This window comes from Narcine bancroftii, chromosome 4, assembly GCF_036971445.1.
Source record: "Narcine bancroftii isolate sNarBan1 chromosome 4, sNarBan1.hap1, whole genome shotgun sequence".
Classification (NCBI taxonomy): domain Eukaryota; kingdom Metazoa; phylum Chordata; class Chondrichthyes; order Torpediniformes; family Narcinidae; genus Narcine; species Narcine bancroftii.
Window position 1 is genome coordinate 184,893,729 of NC_091472.1, and position 21,330 is coordinate 184,915,058.

Genomic DNA, 21,330 nt, shown 5'->3' on the forward strand with positions numbered 1-21,330 from the left:
GGCTGGTGCAAGGTTCGATGATACCTTCGTTGAGCAGATGTTGTGTCTCAGACTTTATAAAATCTTGGTCTGCTGTACTGTATCTCCTGCTCTTGGTAGCAATGGATTTGCAGTCCGAGGACAGATTCGGGAAGAGAGGAGGGGGATCGATATTCAGAATCGAGAGGCTGCATGTGGGTTCTGATTTTGGGGGCCCTCCATTCTGAACCATTAGAGGGGGAGGGGACCAGAATACTCCAAGGTCATGCTTTAAAGGTGACACAGGAAGTCCAGACCCAACAACACCGGAGCACACAATTCATCGTATAAGCAAGCAAAATTTATAGAACTCCCCCTCTTTAAACGACATGTACTATACAATGTTGTTGAACACTCATTGAATCTGAATGAGACGTGAGAAATATGTGGTAATTGGAAGGATACATCTTTAGGTTGTATTTTTGCACAGTCCGAGAGTCCATGAAGCTTTCAGAAGAGCCTGTGTCAAATAGGCATTCAGTGGAATGTACGTTTACCTTCACAATCAATGGGTAGTTGCTGAGCTAGTGAGGTCTGTCCTGATCTAGAACAATTGAGGCTAGGTTCCCAGAGACTCCATGCTCCTCACTCGAATAACCCCCACCATCCTGGGTTACCCTGCGTGGGTAAGATGGTGTCAACCTCATGGCATTGGAAGATGGTCACCCTCCTTCCTTCGATGTTGGTGTCAAGTTTGAATTTGGGTCGTGCCAAGATGGCCGCCAAGCCTTTTCGCACCATTTCCTCACTGCCACCCTCCTTCGGTGTGTAGCGCAGCAAGTGGGTTCAGGTAAATTTGGGGCAGGTGGCTTGGAGCTGGAATCTGATCCAGGAGTGGTGCAGGCCGCAGTCTTCCCCACGTGTGATGAACTCTCGCCCAATGCCCTTTCTTGCCACAGCTGGAACACATTGAGTCTTTAGCTGGGCAACGAGATTGGGGATACTGGCTCTTGCTCCAGACAAAGCACTTCCTGACACTGGAAGTGGCAGTCATTGGGGCAGGGGTGGTGGGAGCAGCTGATCCTTGGAAAGGGTCACATGGGTGAGCGAGCTCACTGTCTTCGAGGTTGTTGTTCTCGAACTTGGGCTGTTCCAGTGATTTGGCCATCTCGACGTGGCTAGCTAGGTCCTTCTTTCCCGACTCGAGCAGGATCTGCCTCAAGTACCTCGAGTGGACCCTCGTGACTAGAGTGTCCCAGATTTGTTTTCCTCACTAACATGGTCTGTAGCTGCTTTGTACCTGCACTTCTTGGCAAGTGTCCACAGATCCAGCAGCTCTCCTGGCCACTTCTGATGTTGAGCGAGTCGGTGCCTCGCTAGGACCTCATTTTGCAACCTCAGGTACCTATCCTTCAATGCCTCAATAGCATCATCATATGTAGAGCAGTCCCTGATGGCTGCATACCCTTTTGTTCCTACCCTCGAAACGAATGCAGACCTCCTGTGTTCATTAGTGTGGAAGATGTCTCTGGTCACGTTCAGAAAGGCCTGGAAGCAGTCTAACCAGTATGTGAACTCCTCAGCTGATTCGGGGGATGGAGGGTCTATCAGTAGCATACCTGGCTTGAGTAATGTTTTAGGGAATAAGTTAATAAATTTGTAGCTTGAATAAAGGCTCTCCCAACTGGAGGGAGAACAAACACTTTTATTAGCTTATAACTAAGGGTAGGGTCTCACAGTCATCTTCAGAAGGGCTCCGGGTTTTGGTGGGAAGCCAGGGTTATAAGTGAACACATAGGGGTGGAGCTGGGAGGCGGATCCAGCCATCAGCACAACACACTACCAGTGAATCCCAGTTCACTGCATGGTCACACTGTATCAGGGTATTAGGGGTAGAAGGGGTACCTGAGCACTGCAAAGAAGGTATCACATGGAAAAGTCAATTTATTCAGTAAAAGGTATATTTTAAAATGGAGAAAACAACTTCCCCTAGTAAAAGCAAGATTATTGCTCTAGTTAAAAGCAATGGGTGAAGAACAAATATCATGTATAAAATTAGGTTTAGTCGTTTTTCTCAGAGTGGGCATTGGGTTTGACGGATGATGGAATTGCACTATATCCCTGCAGCTGCTTGCTTAAGTATTGCCACCAAAAGCATCCTTTTCAGTGTGAGAGACTTTGTCAATGCCAAAATGGAATGACCATCTTCCTCTTTAAAGTTCTGCTGTGTCTATTATTAAAAGGTTATTCTTTTTACTCAAAATGTACTGATATTGAATATTGACCACTGATGGGTGTTTGTATTTCAATGCCTGTGGGTCAGGCACCAGGCAAGTTTTTGTCAACACTGATTTCACCAAGTATCTTGACTGACAAACTGATGTATTGACAAAAGCACGTGGGGGTCTCTTTCTCTTCAACTTCGCAGCCCACCCAAAATGGTTTCAGAGCAGAAAATAAGGATGGTCTGTAGGGTCGTTGGTTCCTAATTTAAGGGGGATCTGAGGGATAATTTGTTTTCACACAGAGGGTGGTAGAACAAGCTGCCAGAGAAGGTGGTTGAGACAGATACAAGTTGAAAAACCATTCAAACAGGGACTTGGATTGGAAAGTTGCGGAGGGTGTTACAAGCCCAGAGGACCCCAAAACCCAGCAGCAATAGATATTCACCAAGACAAATGGTTGCTTTTAATTATCTTTAAACATGAAAGCAGGATCACACTTTAACTTATCACTATTAACTTAACTAACCTAACTTAACCCCCTTCTAATTCTAAGCTCACGTGTATGTAATGTGTGTGTAAGTTCAGAAAAGTTCTTTGATTCACAGTCCAATCTCACTTCTCGTTCCTCCAAGTTCACTGGTTGCAGGCAATTCTTATACTGTGCACAGAATTTAACATTTATAAAGTTCACCAGGCTTTGGTGTTTGAAAGGTAAATGGTTACTGCTCAGGAAGGTTCTTGTTGGTTCCAGAGAGAGATTTGTTGTTCCTGGACACAAACTGAATCCTTTCAATCAGCTACACCAGTGTCTTGCTGAAGAAACTTGCCCCCTCAGGGTTTTTCCAGATGATAACCTCTTTCTTTCAGGTCACCAGAGTTCCTTTTTGTTTCCCTTATTTCAAGTGAAACATTAGACAGCCAGTCCTCTCCTCTTGCATGAACCACAAGAGCTTTGACCAGGCTCAACTAAGCCTGTCTCACAACCTGTCTTCCAAATGGGGTTTTTCCACAAGCTTGCCAGCTGTTGCTGCTGACTGTGGCATGTAGAACTGATTTCTCTCTCTCTCTCTCTCTCTCTCTCTCTCTCTCTCTCTCTCTCTCACTGAGAAAAAACCTGTTTGACTCTCTCTGCTTGCAAAAACCACATGACCTTCTTAGAACAGCAAGCTGCACTCCAGACAGTCTACGGCTCCGAACCTAATCCTCCAACCTCTTTCATCTCTTGCTTTTCAAAACAACAATCTATTAATGAAGTCTCTTGGGCACTCCCCAAAGTTTTTGCAAAGGTCCCTAGGAACCACCCTGTTTTGCTTGAACAGAGCTCCAGTGTTTTAAATGAGAAGTGTTTGTATTTGACCTATACTAAAAAATAAACTGCCTCAATTTTTCTCCTAATAACATATCTATATACAATACAAAACAGCACCATCTGCCACAAGGGAAATGGGCCTAGTGCAGGTGAATGGGATTAGCATCATGAGACATCACTGTCAGTATGGACAGGATGAGCTTTATGGGCTCATTCCTAACTCTATAAAAGCCCTGACTGAAATAAATGTAAACCTGGTCTTCTGCACTTCTTCATTTTTTTTGGTTACATCCTTAAAAAAAAACCTGGTCAGATTTACCTACACAAAACCAAGAACTTCCCTACCACAGATTTCAGGCTCAACAGCTTGCTGTTTCCAAACCTATCACTATGGCCATTTTGGAATAAGTATACAGTATTAGCTCTCCTTCAGCCTTCGGGTACTTGTCCTTTATTAACAAAGGTACAGAAAATCTCATCAGAGCTCCAGCAATCTTCATCAATCAAACCCATTAGTAAGTCTTGATAAGTCTTGACCAAAGTAGCAGTGAAATGAAACCTGCATGCTCAACATCTGTTCAAAATCAAATATGGGCTTGCCTTCCTTTGTTACATTGCTTATTGTATACTGATGGTCGCAGATTTCACTGATGGGCTGTGAGCCAAGCCATGATTTGGGCAGACTTTCAGTTCTTTAAGATTAACAGTTGTTTACTAGATGGGCCATGGGAATAAAAACATTTACAGGATGATTCCCGGGGAATGTACACATTTTTCTCTGGCAGTAGGTGTCTCTCAGATGAGATCTCAGCCTTTTTGGAGTCCTTTTTATGGACATTTGGGGATGAAATAGCACAGCCTCTTGGATTTTTCAATCCAATGGCTCTTTTTCAAAGGATTTTTAAAAATATTGCGTTGTTTAGCCCAAGAGTGGCCAACCTTTTAATTTTTAATTTAGACACACAGTGCGGTAACAGGCCATTTTGGCCCATGAGTATGTACCAGGGGTGTAGGTTAATTATATGGCACGGACTCATGGGCCGAAGTGGCCTGTTACTGTGCTGTAGGTTTAAGTTAAAAATGAAAAAGTTGGCCACCCCTGGTTTAGCCCAAGCTTACTGCTGCAAGACACGTTGTAGAATGGAATTGATCTTGTCAAATTATTGTCCACTAGCACTTGCTCTTCCTTTTTGAATGATCTGCATGAAAAAGTCATTAGAATTGTGGAACTGATGCTTAGCCAATCCATACATAAAACATTTTTTTAAAATTTAAATGAAAATCTTTATTGACAATGTTCGTGATGCACCATCAATTATCACAAAAGACTGTAGTTGTGAAACTATCAGGTATTTATTAACTATAGATTGGAACAGCCATCAACCTCATTGACTGAATGAGGAGCTTGCAAGGGGCTGTGGGTAGGATCAGTCTCGAGAGGCGTGTCCATCCAGTAGCAGCCAATCTTAGGATAACAGTGGTTTACAAACAAAGTCACCCCTCTTTTTTTAAGAAGAGTCCTGCGGGGTGAGAAAAAAATATATACGTATACATTTTACAGATCAAGTTTGTCAGGGGGTCTCCTCTGCCGCAGGGAGTGATATAGTAATGGTTGGGGCGCTGCCATAGCATCCTCAGCAGCTTGTGTGGTTGGCCTGTCATCACCTGTTACAGTTTGTCAAGGGGGGTTAGGGAGTGTGGGGCTGGTGCATCATGGGTGACAACAGTAGCCAGGGGTAGAGAGTGGTCAGCCACTGGCTCGGAGACCCCTGAGGTAGCGGTGGGGGGAGTGTCTGTTGGTGGTCAGTGGTGGTCAGGAAGGCGCCCAATGGTGTCAGATCCCAGATTGAGACCATGTCCTCACACTGGTCAGGAAAGGCAACATAGGCCTACTGGGGGTTAGTGTGGAGGAGATGGACCCTCTGAACCAGTGGATCAGTCTTTCAGTGTTGATGATGGCCACACATAAAAATGATCAGTCGGTCTGGAGTGCGTCTGGGAGGACTTCTTGCCATTTGGAGACGGGGAGGTTCCGTGACTTCAGTGCCAGGAGGATGGTTTTCCAGACTGTGGCATTCTCCCTTTACACTTGCCCTTTACCCCTAGGGTTGTAGCTGCTGGTCCTGCTCATGGTGATGCCACTGGCAACAGACACTGCCGCAGCTCATCTCTCATGAATGAGGTCCGCCGGTTACTGTGGATGAAGCCGGGGTACCCAAAGAATGTGAAGATAATGCGGAGGGCCTTGATAACTGTGGCCGTGGTCCGTGGTCATGTCCAGGCATGGGATGGCAAAAAGGAAACCAGAGTATTTGTCAACGATTCTAAGGAAATAAGCATTCCGGGTGGAGGAGGGGAGGGGTCCCTTGAAATCAGTGCTTCGGCACTCAAAAGGGATGGTCGCTTTGATCAGGTGCATCTTGTCCAGTCAGTAGAATTACAGTTTGCATTCAGTGCAGACCTGGCAATTTTTAGTCATCGTCCAGACATCCTCAGCAGGTTCTGAGTTTTGATAAAATGAAAATACCTTGTTACTCCAGGGTGACAAAAGTTATTATGGAGAGTCTCCATTCTGTCCATTTGGACACTGGCACAGGCCCCACGGGATAGAGCATCTGGGGGCTCGTTAAGTTTGCCAGAGTGTCATAGTTGTAAGTGGACAGTTTGTTTCTCCACCTGAGGATCTCATCTTTCTTGATTTTACCCCTTTGCTTATTATTAAACATGAATGTGACTGCTTGCTGATCCATGAATTGTTTTCTGGTGAGATAGTGCCTGCAATGGCATACTGCCTCCACAATGGCCTTCTTGACAGAGGAGTGGCCTAGTTCAAGGCCTTGGAGGGTGCGTGAGAAAAAGGCGATGGGTCTACCTGCTTGGTTGAGTGTGGCAGCCAGGGCAAAGCCGGGCACATTGCTCTCCAATTGGAATGGTGTGGACTTCCCTATGGCATGCATGGTTGCCTTGGCAATGTCATCTTTAATATGGTCGAATACAGCTTGGGCCTCTGCTGGCAGGGGAAATGTAGAGGCTTTGATCAATGGGCGAATCTTGTCTGCATAGTTGGGGACCCATTAAGCGAAATATGAGAAGCACCCAAGGCATCTCTTCAGTGCTTTGAGGGAACGTGGGAGAGGTAACTCCAGCAACGGACGCATGTGGTCTGGGTCTGGGTCCAATTATGCTGTTTTTGACAACGCACATTTGTCCTCGACCTAAGTAAGATTCAGGCATTTTGCTGCCCAGAGGAACTTATAAAGATTTGCATCATGATCTTGCAGGTCGTGGCTGCATATGGTTACATTATCTTCATGTTTAATAATAAGCAAAGGGGTAAAATCAAGAAAGATTAGATCCTCAGGTGGAGAAACAAACTGTCCACTTACAACTATGACATTCTCTACCACTCTGGCAAACTTAACGAGCCCCCAGACGCTCTATCCCGTGGGGCCTGTGCCAGTGTCCAAATGGACAAAAAGGAGACTCTCCATAATAACTTTTTTCACCCTGAAGTAATAAGGTATTTTCATTTTATCAAAGCTCAGAACCTGCTGAGGATGTCTGGACGATGACTAAAAACTGCCAAATCTGCACTGAATGCAGACTATACTGGTCCACCATGTGATCCATCTCCCGCTGGAAGATGAAGACCCTGTTTCTGATGCCAAAAGAGACCCTGAGGAAGTGGTAGAGGCGGCCATCCACCTCGAATGCAGTATACTGGCAGTCCACTGGGTGGATCGGGAGGGAGCTGGTGATGCGCCGACTTCAGGTCAATACCCAACATTGTGCGATCTGGTTGACCATATTGGATATGTGGTGAAGGGGTTATGCGTCGAGCTGCATGTACAGGTTGATGGTGAGGCTATTGCCTCTATCCATGCTCTTCTTTTCCCCATTCTTTACCACAACCATCTGGCCCCTTCAAGGGCTTTTGCTGGCCTCAATGATGTCCTTGCCCAACAAGCGTTGAACCTCCGACTTAATGAATGACTTGTATGTGGCATAGTACTGCCTACTCATGGTGGCCACCAGCTTGCATACAGGAGAGAAGTTGGTGAACAACTTGGGGGGGGTGGTCAACTTTGAGGGTTGAGAGGCCACAGGTTACTTGCAGAGGATCATTGAATTGTTTGTTATAAACGGTAAAGTTGGGAGGGGATGGGGTCCATTGAATTTCAGTGTCACTTTCTGAAATTGGCATTGGAAGTCCAGCCCCAGTAACAAGGGGGCACAGAGTTGTGGCATGATGAGTAGCCTGAAATGTTTGTAAACTATGCCTCCAATGGTCAGGGTCACTATGCAGGACCTAAGGATGACTGCCATGTGTGATTTGGGCACAACTGATATCTTGTGTATAGCGGGCTGTACTTGAAGGGATAGGAGCTTAACGGTATCAGGGAGGATAAAACTTTCTGTACTCCCACTATTGATTAAGCAGTTGCTAATGTGTCCGTTTACCTGGATGTCCATCATGGTCCTGGTGAGTTCACGATGGAGGTCAGTATAGACTCATTATCCAAGTCTGATGGGTGCACATGATCTCAAAATAATCATCTTTGACCCCAAGATGGCCACCCTCACTGTTCCCTCCTGGTGTCATATGCCTGGGAAGAGGGTGTTTACCATGTGGTCCAAGATAGCAGCCCCATGACTTGCATATGGCATCACTGGTTTGTAGAGGAGATGGTGCCGATTGCACTGTCTGGAGTGGTGACTGTCCGCACACGGTGCTGCTAGGTTTCGCAGATGGTTTTGTCTGGTAAACTTTGGCATAATGCCTCTTTTTCCTGCGATACCGCATCTTTGGCAGGGTAACGTTTTCTCGGGTGCTTACCCTGCCTGCAGAAATAGCAATTGGGGAGGTCACCTGCAATGGCAGCAGAGGTCAGGACACTAGAGGAGTGGGACAGTGTCGGCGACCAATCGCTCATGGTGTGGGACGATCTCCAATGCCAGGATAGCAGCAACCAATAGGCAACCAAGTAATCATCCATATTTTGGAGGGCCACCTCCAGTGTCTCTATCAGCTCAACCGCCCTCTGTAGATCAAGTACCTTTTGTTCCAGGAGTCTCCGTCTTAAGTATCCGGAGCAGATACCGGCCATGTAAGCATCCCCGATGAAGTCCTCGCGTTCTGAGTGGCCGACATGGCCTGACAATCGCATGTTCTGTATAGGCTTAGGAGGGCCTGCAGGTACTCAGCACTTGATTCCTTGAGTTGATGCTTTCTGGTGGCCAGGAAGTGCCTTGCGTAGACCTCATTCACTTTCTTTCGTTACTGGGCCTTTAGGATCTGCATAGCTGCTGGGTACAAACTAGTGTCACTGATCATTGGGAACACTTGGGGCCCGACTCACAAGAAGAGTAATCTCCATCAGTTAGCATCCATGGTGATAACGTCCACGGCTGCCATCAGAAAGTCTTCAAAACAACGTAGCCAGAGTTCGAATATGTTCGGGGTATCTGGCAATCAAGGATCGATGTTGAGCTTCTCTGGTTTTAAGTACTGTTCCTCGCTGATTTTGAAAAATCTAGTTAATAAAATTGATGCACCATCAATAATCACAAAAGGCTGGAGTTGTGAAACTATCAGGCTTTTATGAACTACAGACTGAAACAGCCGTCAACCTCATTGATCGAGGTAGAGTGGAATGGGGAGCATGCAAGGGGCTATGGGTCGGATTGGTCTCGGGAGGCGTGTCCAGCTGTCAGCAGCCAATCATGGCCTAACAGTGGCTTACCACAGTTTGCATGTCAAAGGTGTTTTTTTTTCTTGAGTGAGTGTGTAGGGAGGTAGCACTACTGTGAAAGTAAATGGCTTGTTGTTCATGCCAGAAATCCTGAATGGAAAATAAATAAAAACGGTTAAGCCATCAGCACCCATGCAGTCTTTGTGCATGGAGAAATTCCTTCCTGTACTTGCAGGATTTGCATGTAATAGTCCCTTGTTATTATGAACAGAGCTAACAGGATGAACTGAGTCCTTTTGGAGGAAATGAGAGAGCAGTTGCACCGTTTCGGTGGAGTGTCACAGGGGACCAAAATCATGAAAATAGTGTCTGCTTTTTAAAGTTAAACCAATCAGCTAATCCAGGGTCAGTCAAAATATTCCAATAAGTTCGAGTATCAACAGTAAACCTTTTCCATCTTTGTACCTTTATTCCTTACTAGATCAAATTTGAACTGAGTTGTTTTATGGGCGCTGAAATGGCACTGGGTTTCCCTGTGTCAAACTGCACATCAAATCGTCGTGTTTACTTGTCATTCATGCCATAACTATTGCGGTGTACCATGGAAATGAGATTGCACTTCTCCGGATCGTGGAGCGGGTTATTTACACGGCTAAATTACATCAGAAACCTTTTTTATAAATATCATGTTACATATGCTAGCCCTGTGTCCCTGGAGTTCAGAAGCATCACGGCAGGGTGGGGGGGGTGGGGGGGGAATAAAGCTGTCTTGTAGCCTGGTTGTGAGATCCCAAACACTTCTGTACCTCTTCCTGGATGGCAAAATGGAAAATAGATGGTGGAAGGGGTGTGTGCAGTCGTTCACAATATCCAGGGCTCTCCGCCATTATAAATGTCTCTCAGATGTGAAGATTATGCATTGGGCAGAATTTGGCCAGCCATCGACCGCAGATTAAGTCTGATCCTGCTTTCATTAACTTCAGGTATAATAGACAGTTTTTTGATCTAATGAAGAAATAATCATCGGGAGAATATTTTCAGAAAATTTGTGACTTTTATAATTGCAAAAGCTCCATTTTTGCATGTCCCGAGCAACATTTTAGGTCGTTTCTAATTTGACTTGATTAGTGCATCCATCATAGCACAAAGCCCTATCTTTTTTTGTTGTTTCTTAGAAGGGTGGCACGGTTAACCCAGTGGTTAGAGCAACACTATTATAGCCCCAATGACTTGGGTTCGAATCCGGTGCTGTCTGTAAAGAGTTTGTATGTTCTCCCTGTGTCTGCTTGGGTTTTCCTCTGGTGCTCCAATTTCTTCCCACCTTCCAAAACGTGTGAGGTTGTAGGTTGGGTCTAATTGGGCAGCATGGGTTTAAATGGCCAGAATCGGCCACAATACAATTTAAAATTTAAGCAGTAGTTAAACTAGCCAAATTGGGGGTGTTCAGAGTTCATTTATCTGGGAAAAATAGTGGGAACGTGAATCTTCCATGAGAGCAAGAGTGCCAGCACTGGCTTAACTCTTAGAGTTGGAGTTGTGCAGCTCAGAAAGGCCCTTCGGCCCAAATTGTCCACGCTTACCAGGATTCCCATCAGAGCTAGTTCCATTTGCCTTTGTTTACCTCATATCCCTCTAAACCTTCGCTTTCTATGTACCTGTCCAAATATCTTTTGAATATCTTAATTACTTTAAGACATCTCAAATAAATGAGGTTTCAAATATTAAACTCCTGTAAATAGCTTTCAGGATTGCACTGAAAGATGGGATCCATTGCTTTTAATTCAGGCAGCACACCAATGGCTGTTGCCGATTGCTGTGTGCAACTAATGCCAGCCATTCTCTTGAACTTTGGCAGAGTTTTTATAACATGAGTGGCTAGCACCACTTAAAGCCAGCCTGCACTCTGGTTGAGGTGGATGCTGTCAGATTTTCAGGAAGTTGTTCTGAGCTGAGAGGCACTGAAGACTGGCACAATCTGGGAGAGCAAGCTCAGGATAGTTCCAATGCTGCAGCCATGTTTGAGAAGATGGAGTAGACAGAGGCTACCTATCTGCAGGGGATCAGTGGAACCTGCAGGGAAGCTCTCCAGAGGCAGCAAGAGCACAGCCTTGACTGTCAATGTCACACATCTGGCCACAAGAAACATCCTGCTGCATGAAACTCATTGATCTTTTCGGTGCTCAAGATTAATCAAATAGTCGACTCCACCAGCTGCATTGCCAAGCTTGGATACAGCGTACTGCACCACAGTGAACTTGCTCACTAGCAGTGTCTATCAATGAGGATTCATGAGGTCGGTCACCTCTCTCGCATACTTAGCGGAATGCAAAGCTGACACCTGCACCTCTTCAAATCTTGGTTATGATGGCACACTTCCTGAATCCTGGATGAGTGGAATTCCTTTCCCTTAGTGATCAGTTCCAAGTTTAAGTACAGCACCTTCACACTAGTGTGCATGCTATCAATAGCAGCCAATGCGTTGGGGGAAATGGGCAATCTCAGTCCACCTGGAGGAGGAGATGAAATATCTTCAGCTCATTTAACCAGTGTTTCTATCATCCCCCTCAAGTGATAAATTAGAAAATTGTGAGGCTCGTGCATTGAAGCAGCCCTGACGCAGAAATATTTAAAGATTATATATAGATATACAGAAAAACCGCTGGTATCTGGAGTTTTCATCTATGGGGATCGGTAGATGCCAGACAAGCGAGTTTCCACTTGCTTGAGACTCCTCTTACGATACCTAACTAATACACCTGCCTAAAGAATAAAAGTTTGAAAGACAAAAATACTACACTAGTGATTCCCCAAGTGGGTGCTGCCGCCCCCCCCCCCCCGAGGGCAGTGGAAAGATCCAAGGGGGCAATGAGGGAAAGGGGGTGGTCGGGGGCAATGAGGGAAAAGGGGGCGGTCGGGGGCAATGAGGGAAAAGGGGGCGGTCAGGGGCAATGAGGGAAAAGAGGGCGGTCGGGGGCAATGAGGGAAAAGGGGGCGGTCAGGGGCAATGAGGGAAAAAAGGGGAAAGTACGAATCTTCGGTCTTGTTATTATTCAGTCTGCTGCAAAGCTTAATGAAGAAGCCAGTGCAGTAATTTTCTGCCCAGACCCGGGGTGGCAGTAATGAGCAACATAAACGGCAACAAAGCGTTCTCGCGAGAGCTGGTCTCGGTGGCTGCCATGTTATACTGGTGTCACTATCCCACTGCTCAGCACTGTCACCACCACAAAGCACCCTGCACAGCGCCACCGCTAACCCGCCCTCCCTGGCGCCATTGTATGGGGGTGGTGTGGGGGCGCTTGGGATGTGTCCTGGAGGCCAAGGGGATGCCAACCCCATAAAATTTGGGAACCACTACTATACTGTACATAAACTGAACAAACTTCACTTGAATGAATATATAAAACTTAAAGCCTTTATTAACCCCCCCCCCCCCCAAGTTTACAGATAAAGCCACAACTGTTCATGATGTACATAAACAATCTGGGAAAGGAGATAGATTGTACTTTATCTAAGTTTGCTGATAACTCTAAATTGAGTGGAAATGCAAATTGTTCAGAGGATGCGGAGAGTCTGCAGAGAGATAGATAGATTAAGCAAGTGGGCAAGGGTCTGGTAGATGGGGCACAATGTGAAGTTATCCACTTTAGAAGGAAAAATGGAAGATCAGTATTATTGCAGGGATTGCAGCTTGATGCTGCGCAGAAAGGACATGGGAGTTCTTGGGCATGAATCACAAAAATGTTGGTTTGCAGGTGCAGGAGGCTATCAAGAAGGCAAAGGCCTTCATTGCGAGAGGGATTGTATTTAGGAGCAGTGGAGGTTAAGCTGCAACTGTACAAGGTATTGGTGAGGCTGCACCTGGAGTACTGCATGCAGTTCTGGTCTCCTTACTTGAGGAATAAGGTTCTGGCTTTGGAGAAGAGCTTCACCAGGTTGGTTCCAGAGATGAGACATTAATTCGTCTGGGACTGTACTTGCTAGAGTTTCAAAGAATAAGAGGGGATCTTATAAAAACAGATAAAAATTACGAAAGGCATAAAAGAGATAGGGTTAGGTGAGTTGCTGCCATTGGTGGCAGAGGCTAGGACTAGGCGACATAGCCTAAAGATTCAGGGTTGTTTATTTTGCCTGGAGATGACAAGGAACTGCTTTTGCCAGAGGAAGGTGAATGTGTGGAATTTGCTGCCCTTGGAAGCAGTGGGGATATATTTGAGACAGGGTTGGACAGATTTTTACATTGTCGGGGAATTAAGGGATATGGAGAATCAGATCAGCCATGATCACATTGAGTGACGGAGCAAGCTCGATGAGCCGAATGGCCTACTCCTATTTCTTTTTATGTTATTACTGATGAAGTCTCTTACTAAGCAAAGATAAGGAGACATTTTAAGAGAGTCACCCCAGTAGTGAGTGGCATCAACCGGCTCTACATCCTAGGTGTCGCCATTTTATTCAAACATAACTTTATTCAAACAGCTGCTGTGAGCAAAGCCCTCCACTGCCTGAATATTTGCTCCCATCCTCACCAAAGTGGTGCGTTACTTCAGAGATCATTTACTTTCACAATTTTAAACTTTTATTTACATTTTTATTTTTTAAATATTTATTTATTTTCCTTGAATTTTTTTTGGCCTTTTGCTTGACGTTGCCTATTTGAATTCCAGATAACAGGGGTTTTACTGTACCTTGTCAGCAACTCTCAATGTTGTTCTCAGTCAAGCAACACGCTTCATTGAGTATCCTGTCTGCTGCATGGTTCCTTGGTTAAGTTCGAGTGGGAGGATTGCTGTCTGGAAATGGAATGGCCGTGATTCCAGCTGGAAGAACTTCTTTCCTTCTCCTTCATCCAGCAGCTCATCTTCCACAAAGAATCCTCACCAATTTGGTCCAATCTAACGACAACTGATTTGTGCTGAAGTCTTGAAGTCAGAAGGAAGGGTTTTTTTTTGCCCCGCCACATCACTCACTGTAGATTTAAGCAACTTTAAAGCACTCTGAAAAACACCAGGACTTTGAAATATTTCACCAGTCAATGGACATCAAGCCTTTTGTGATGATTCCATTGCTGGCGCTGGTTGGGATAACGTCCTATTGCTGAGCACGTGGATAGGTGTATATGGTTGAGAGAGGAGAGGGATATTATTTGGTGCTGTGTTCAGCTCCTAAATGATTGTGCTTCACTTCAGCATACTGATTGACATCACATTCTGACTCACTTACATGCTCTCAATGGGTTTAATCTGCCCATGAACAATATTTTCATTAAATATATATTTATTGAAATAGAGTGCACACGTCTGATGCAACTCTTGCCATAAATGCATGCATTAATTTGGATGCCATTTAGGAGCCATTTTGACACCGGAAAATCTGCACATTATGCCTTAGGTTCTTTACGTGGCCACAATTTTAATCCATTCCTTCAATATACAGGAACAAGAATGGAACTTCCACTGTCCTATGTTTTAGTGAAAAATGCTCTGACAAGCAAGATTTCCTATATATTAGTGCAACTAAAATAATGCAGTCCTCAACAGTTTTCTTGGTTTCCTGCAAAATAATGAGCTCTTGTAAAGAAAACACAGAACATTCATTGTACTTCTGAGCATACTGTATAAAAGGGATTTAATAACACTAATGGGTTTGATCGATCTTCAGTTTCCAAGCCTTGTAGTTCTTTGGGATGGGGGGGGGGAACAGACTGATTAATTGTGAAGGAGAGAATTGGACTGTATTACAGAACAGTAGAACTACAAGGCCACAGCTGTGACTGACCACGTGGTGTTTCGTGTTGCATTATGATGAAGCCAGATATGTATTGAGTGTAGACCATTCTGATTTTTAACATGCAGTGATGTCAAGGTTTCTTCATATGCTCAATATCCTTTCTTTAATGTTCAAAACACCTTTTTATTTCAGTTCTTATTTGCTGAAATGAATGGAGAGGAAGTGAGTGCTTCTGTTTTGCTCCCCCCCCTCTTATTACTGATAAGCTCTGTTATCTTAAGACGTCCTTTTGTCTAGTCTCTTGATTCATTACTGTTGACATGCTGTGAAGCAAGATTGCTAGACTGACAGGTGACCCGGGCTCGAATCCAGCGCTATCTGTAAGGAGTTTGTATTTTCTCCCTGTAACCTGCATGGGTTTCCTCCCAACCTCCAAAACATACGTTGTTGGTAGGTCAATTCAATGTAATTGGGTGGCATGGATTTCATGGGTGGGAAGGGCCTTTCATTGTTGTGTATCATTAAAATTGTTTAAAAAAATAAGTAAGTACTTTATTGTGTAAGAAAACACAACAAAATTAAAAAGCACAACCGCGATACTCACAATACAACATACAAGAACATATAAAAAAAAGTTAAGAACAAGAAAGAAAAAATAGCAGCATTAAAACAATACAGAATATAAATACTCTAATTGGCGGAGTTTAATTCTTGAATGGCTCTGGGATAGAAGCTGTTCCTGAGTCTGTCTGTGATTTAATGACAATAGGTCAAGCAAATGATAGCCCAGATGAGTAGAATTCTTAAAATGAATAAAAGCTACAGGGCTTGAAGTTTCATCATGGAGCATCATTTTTTAAAAAAAATTACATGATTGAATTTTAATGGTTTCGTGCATAAGTCGCAAAATTGCATAATTTTGTGCAAATTGCCCAATTTACATATTTCAAAGAGAGCAGTATTCTCTGGCAGAGGTTTAGAGCTTGGCACATGCACAGAGTGATACCTTCCATCATGCAATGCTTGATGCCGGCAGCTGAAATTGACTCTTTGTTACTCGAAGAGAACCATGCATCTGTGGCACTGAAGCTGCTTTAGTTAAAGTCCTACTCAACCAGGGTATTCTGTGGAGACTGAATGTCCATTCAGGGGCTGACCAAGTGATATAGGGTCTTGACAGAGTATATAGATGTTTTTGGGAGATAAATTGGGAAAGGTTCGTTAGAGGTCATGTATAGACACTTTAAAACAGATCTTATTTAAAGTACTGGAGCTCTGCCTCATGGTAGATGTATCAGCTGCAGAGCTTTTGCAAGAGCTTTTGTAGAGTGCTCAAGAGACTTCACTAATGGATTGTTTGCAAAAGAAAAAAGAAGAAAGAGCATGCTGTCTGGAAGAGAACTTGGTGTTCTGAGAGGGTCACGTGGTTTTGCAAGCAGGCAGACTCAAACAGGCTTTCTCTCAGAGAGAGAGAGAGATCACTTGTACAGCGTTACAGCCAGCAGAGGTAGCTGAGACTGGAATAGGACAAGCTGGCAAGCTTATGGAAAGCCCATTTGTAAGACGGCCTGGCCTTGTGGTTCATGCAAGAGGAGAGGACTGGCTGTTTAATGTTTCACTTGGAATAAGTGAAACAAAAAGGAACTCTGTGGTGACCTGAAAGAAAGAGGCTATCATCTGGAAAACCCTGATGGGGCAAGTTTTGTCAGCAAGACACTGAAGTGGCTGATTTAAAAAGGAACAACAAATCTCCCTTTGAAAACCGACAAGAACCTTCCTGAGTGGTAACCATTTACCTTTCAAGCACCAAAGCCTGGTGAACTTTATAAATGTTAAATTCTGTGCACAGTTTATGAATTGCCTGCAACCAGTGAACTTGCAGGAATGAGAAGTGAGATTGGATTGTGAACCAAAGAACTTTTCTGAACACACACATATTGCACACACATGCGCTTAGAATTAGAAGGGAATTAAGTTAGGTGAGTTAAGTTCAAGTGTGATTCTGTTTTCATGTTTAAAGAAATTAAAAGCAACTTTTGTTTAAGTAACTATTTGTCTTGGTGAATATCTATTGTTGCTGGGTTTTGGGGTCCTCTGGTCTCATAACAGTGCTTACGATGTACACAGGCAATTATGGCACAATAAAATGTTCAATCCATACTGGCATGAAAGGAGCAGGTTAAGCTTCTATCATGACTTCAAGTGAATGCTGTCCAGGCAGTAAGCCATCTGCCTTATGGAGAAGGATAGGTCTAGTCCTCAGGTTGAGATTCTACATTGGAGAAAGGATAATTTTAAGAAAATTAGAAAGGATCTAGAAAGCATGGATTGGGATAGGTTGCTTTCCAGCAAGGATAGGAGAGGTAAGTGGAGGGCCTTTAAAGGTAACATTTTGAGAGGAGAGAGTTTGTATGTTCAAGCTAGGATTAACTTTAACAGGTATAGGGAACCTTGGTTTTCGAGGGATATTGGTGAAGAAGAGGAAAGCAGGTATCAGCCACAAGGTGCAAATGAGGTATTCGATGAGTATATCTTCTTCTTTGGCTTGGCTTCGCGGACGAAGATTTATGGAGGGGGTAAAAAGTCCACGTCAGCTGCAGGCTCGTTTGTGGCTGACAAGTCCGATGCGGGACAGGCAGACACGATTGCAGCGGTTGCAGGGGAAAATTGGTGGGTTGGGGTTGGGTGTTGGGTTTTTCCTCCTTTGCCTTTTGTCAGTGAGGTAGGCTCTGCGGTCTTCTTCAAAGGAGGTTGCTGCCCGCCAAACTGTGAGGCACCAAGATGCACGGTTTGAGGCGATATCAGCCCACTGGCGGTGGTCAATGTGGCAGGCACCAAGAGATTTCTTTAGGCAGTCCTTGTGCCTTTTCTTTGGTGCACCTCTGTCACGGTGGCCAGTGGAGAGCTCGCCATATAACACGATCTTGGGAAGGCGATGGTCCTCCATTCTGGAGACGTGACCCATCCAGCGCAGCTGGATCTTCAGCAGCGTGGACTCGATGCTGTCGACCTCTGCCATCTCGAGTACTTCGACGTTAGGGATGTAAGCGCTCCAATGGATGTTGAGGATGGAGCGGAGACAACGCTGGTGGAAGCGTTCTAGGAGCCGTAGGTGGTGCCGGTAGAGGACCCATGATTCGGAGCCGAACAGGAGTGTGGGTATGACAACGGCTCTGTATACGCTTATCTTTGTGAGGTTTTTCAGTTGGTTGTTTTTCCAGACTCTTTTGTGTAGTCTTCCAAAGGCGCTATTTGCCTTGGCGAGTCTGTTGTCTATCTCATTGTCGATCCTTGCATCTGATGAAATGGTGCAGCCGAGATAGGTAAACTGGTTGACCGTTTTGAGTTTTGTGTGCCCGATGGAGATGTGGGGGGGCTGGTAATCATGGTGGGGAGCTGGCTGATGGAGTTTACCGATGAGTATATAAATAGAAGTAAAATGCAAGAAGGAAGTCAGGAGGGCTACAAGAAGATAAGAGTTTGCTCTGGCAGACAAGGTGAAGGAAAATCCAAAGGGCTTCTATTAAGGCAAAAGGGTGGATAGGGACAGATTTGGACCTCGGTGTGGTCGGCTATGTATGGAGTAGGAAATGTGGGGGAGATCTTAAATGGGTTTTCTGCATCAGTATTAACTCAGGAAACTGGCACAGAGTATAGGGAAGTGAGGCAAGCAAGCAGTGAGGTCGTGGGACCTGTATCGATTAAAGAGGAGGAGGCGCTTGTTGTCTTAAAGCAAATAAGGTTGGATAAATCCCAGGGTCAGACAAGGTGTCCCTCAGACCTTGAGGAAGGCTATTGTAGAAATTGCAGGATCCTGGCAGAAATATTTAAAATATCCTTAGCTACAGGTGTGGTGCAGGTGGATCGGAGGGGAACTCATGTGTAGCAAATTATTGGCCGGTGAGCCAGACGACAGTAGTAGGTAAATTAACCATATAACCATATAACCATATAACCACTTACAGCACAGAACAGGCCAGTTCGGCCCTACTAGTCCATGCCGTAGCAAATCCACACCCTCCTAGTCCCACTGACCAGCACCCAGTCCATACCCCTCTAGTCCCCTCCTATCCATGTAACGATCCAGTCTTTCCTTAAATGTAACCAATGATCCCGCCTCGACCACGTCTGCCGGAAGCTCATTCCACATCCCCACCACCCTCTGCGTAAAGAAATTTCCCCTCATGTTCCCCTTATAATTTTCCCCCTTCAATCTTAAACCATGTCCTCTAGTTTGAATCTCCCCCTTTCTTAATTGAAAAAGCCTATCCACATTTACTCTGTCTGTCCCTTTTAAAATCTTAAACACCTCTATCAAGTCCCCTCTCAATCTTCTAAGCTCCAGAGAAAAAAGCCCCAGTCTGCACAACCTTTCCCTGTAACTCAGACACTGAAATCCTGTCAACATTCTCATGAACCTTCTCTGCACTCTCTCTATTTTGTTTATATCTTTCCTATAATTTGGTGACCAAAACTGTACACAGTACTCCAAATTTGGCCTCACCAATGCCTTGTACAATTTCATCATAACCTCCCTACTCTTGAATTCAATACTCCGATTTATGAAGGCCAACATTCCAAATGCCTTCTTCACCACACCATCTACCTGAGTATCAGCCTTGAGGGTACTATTTACCATAACTCCTAAATCCCTTTGTTGCTCTGCACTCCTCAATTGTCTACCATTCAATGTATATGACCTATTTAAATTTGCCTTTCCAAAATGTAGCACCTCACATTTATCTGTATTAAATTCCATCAGCCGTTTCTCAGCCCACACCTCCAGCCTTCCTAAATCACCTTTTAATCTAAGGTAATCTACCTCACTGTCCACAACACCACCAATCTTTGTGTCATCCGCAAACTTGCTTATCCAATTCTCCACCCCTAGATCCAGATCGTTAATATATATAACAAATAATAGTGGACCCAGGACCGAACCCTGAGGAAATCCACTAGTCACCGGCCTTCAATTGGACAAACAATTTTCTACCACTACGCTCTGACACCTCCCATCCAACCACTGCTGAATCCATTTCACTACCTCCTTATTTATACCTAATGCCTCCACCTTTTTTCCTAACCTCCTGTGGGGAACTTTGTCAAAAGCTTTACTAAAGTCCAAATAGACAACATCCACAGCTTTCCCTTCATCAACCTTTTTTGTAACCCCCTTGAAGAACTCAATCAGGTTTGTCAAGCATGATCTACCCCTGACAAAACCATGCTGATTACTCCCTATCAATCCCTGTACCTCCAAAAATTTGTAAATAGCATCCCTCAGAACACTTTCCATCAACTTGCCCACCACAGACGTTAGACTTACAGGCCTATAATTCCCAGGTTTGCATTTGGACCCTTTCTTAAACAGAAGAACCACATGCGCCACCCTCCAATCCTTTGGTACCACCCCCGTGGCCAGTGACATCCTAAATATCTCTGTTATTGGCCCCACTAACTGTCCACTAGCCTCCCTGAGTGTCCTAGGGAATATTTTGTCCGGTCCTGGAGATTTATCCACCTTTATCTTTTTTAACACAGCCATCACTACCTCCTCGGTTATCCTTATATGCTTCATGACCTCCCCACTATTTTTCTTTACTTCAACTGGTTCAATTTTTTTTTCCCTAGTGAATACCGAGGCAAAGAAATCATTCAAAATTTCCCCCATTTCCTCAGACTTCTCCACTCAGCCTACCCTCGCTATCTACAAGGGGTCCAATTTCATCTCTCACTAATCTTTTACTTTTATTGGAAGGTGCTCTAAGAGTTTGGTTAATCAGATGGCTGTGTGCATGATAGTTTTTTTTTGAGCAGGTTATCAGGAAAGTTGATGAAGGAAAGACTATTGATCTTCCTACATGTAATTTAGTAATGCCCCTGACAAAGCCGCCCATGGGAGGTTAGTCAGGAAGGTTCAGTCCTTCAATGTTCATGGTAGAGTAGTAAACTGGATTTGGCATTTTCTTTACAGAAGAAGCTAGAGAATGGTCATGGATGATCGCCTCAGACTGGAGGCCTGTGACTTTTGGTACACCTCAGGGTAAATGCTGGGCCCATTATTTTTTGATATTTATGTAACACTGATCTGGATGATAATGTGGTAAATTGGATCAAGAAGTTCACTAATAACACTGTGATGCGCGTGAAAAGAACCAAAGACTTGTTGATCAAAATCAAGGCTTTTATTAACTAAAAGACTAGAGCATCTCACAAGTAGGTCGAACAGTCCAGAATGACCTGGTCTGGCTAGGAGCAATCCTTTAAGACCTGCCAGTATGTCTGGCTACGCTCAGCCAATCACAGTCATCCTACATTATCATCTGTACATATGTACATACACACATTGGTGATAGAATCTGTACTATCACAAACACAAAGTTTGGAGGCATAGTGGACAACAAATGATCAGGACCAG

The 21,330-nt window shown here is 44.5% G+C and overlaps 1 protein-coding gene across 1 annotated transcript in view; it reads left to right on the forward strand.

Moving 5' to 3' along the window:
• Positions 1–21,330, forward strand: part of LOC138761309 (transmembrane protein 132C) — a 988,143-nt gene that overhangs the window by 148,973 nt on the left and 817,840 nt on the right. The window lies entirely within an intron of this gene.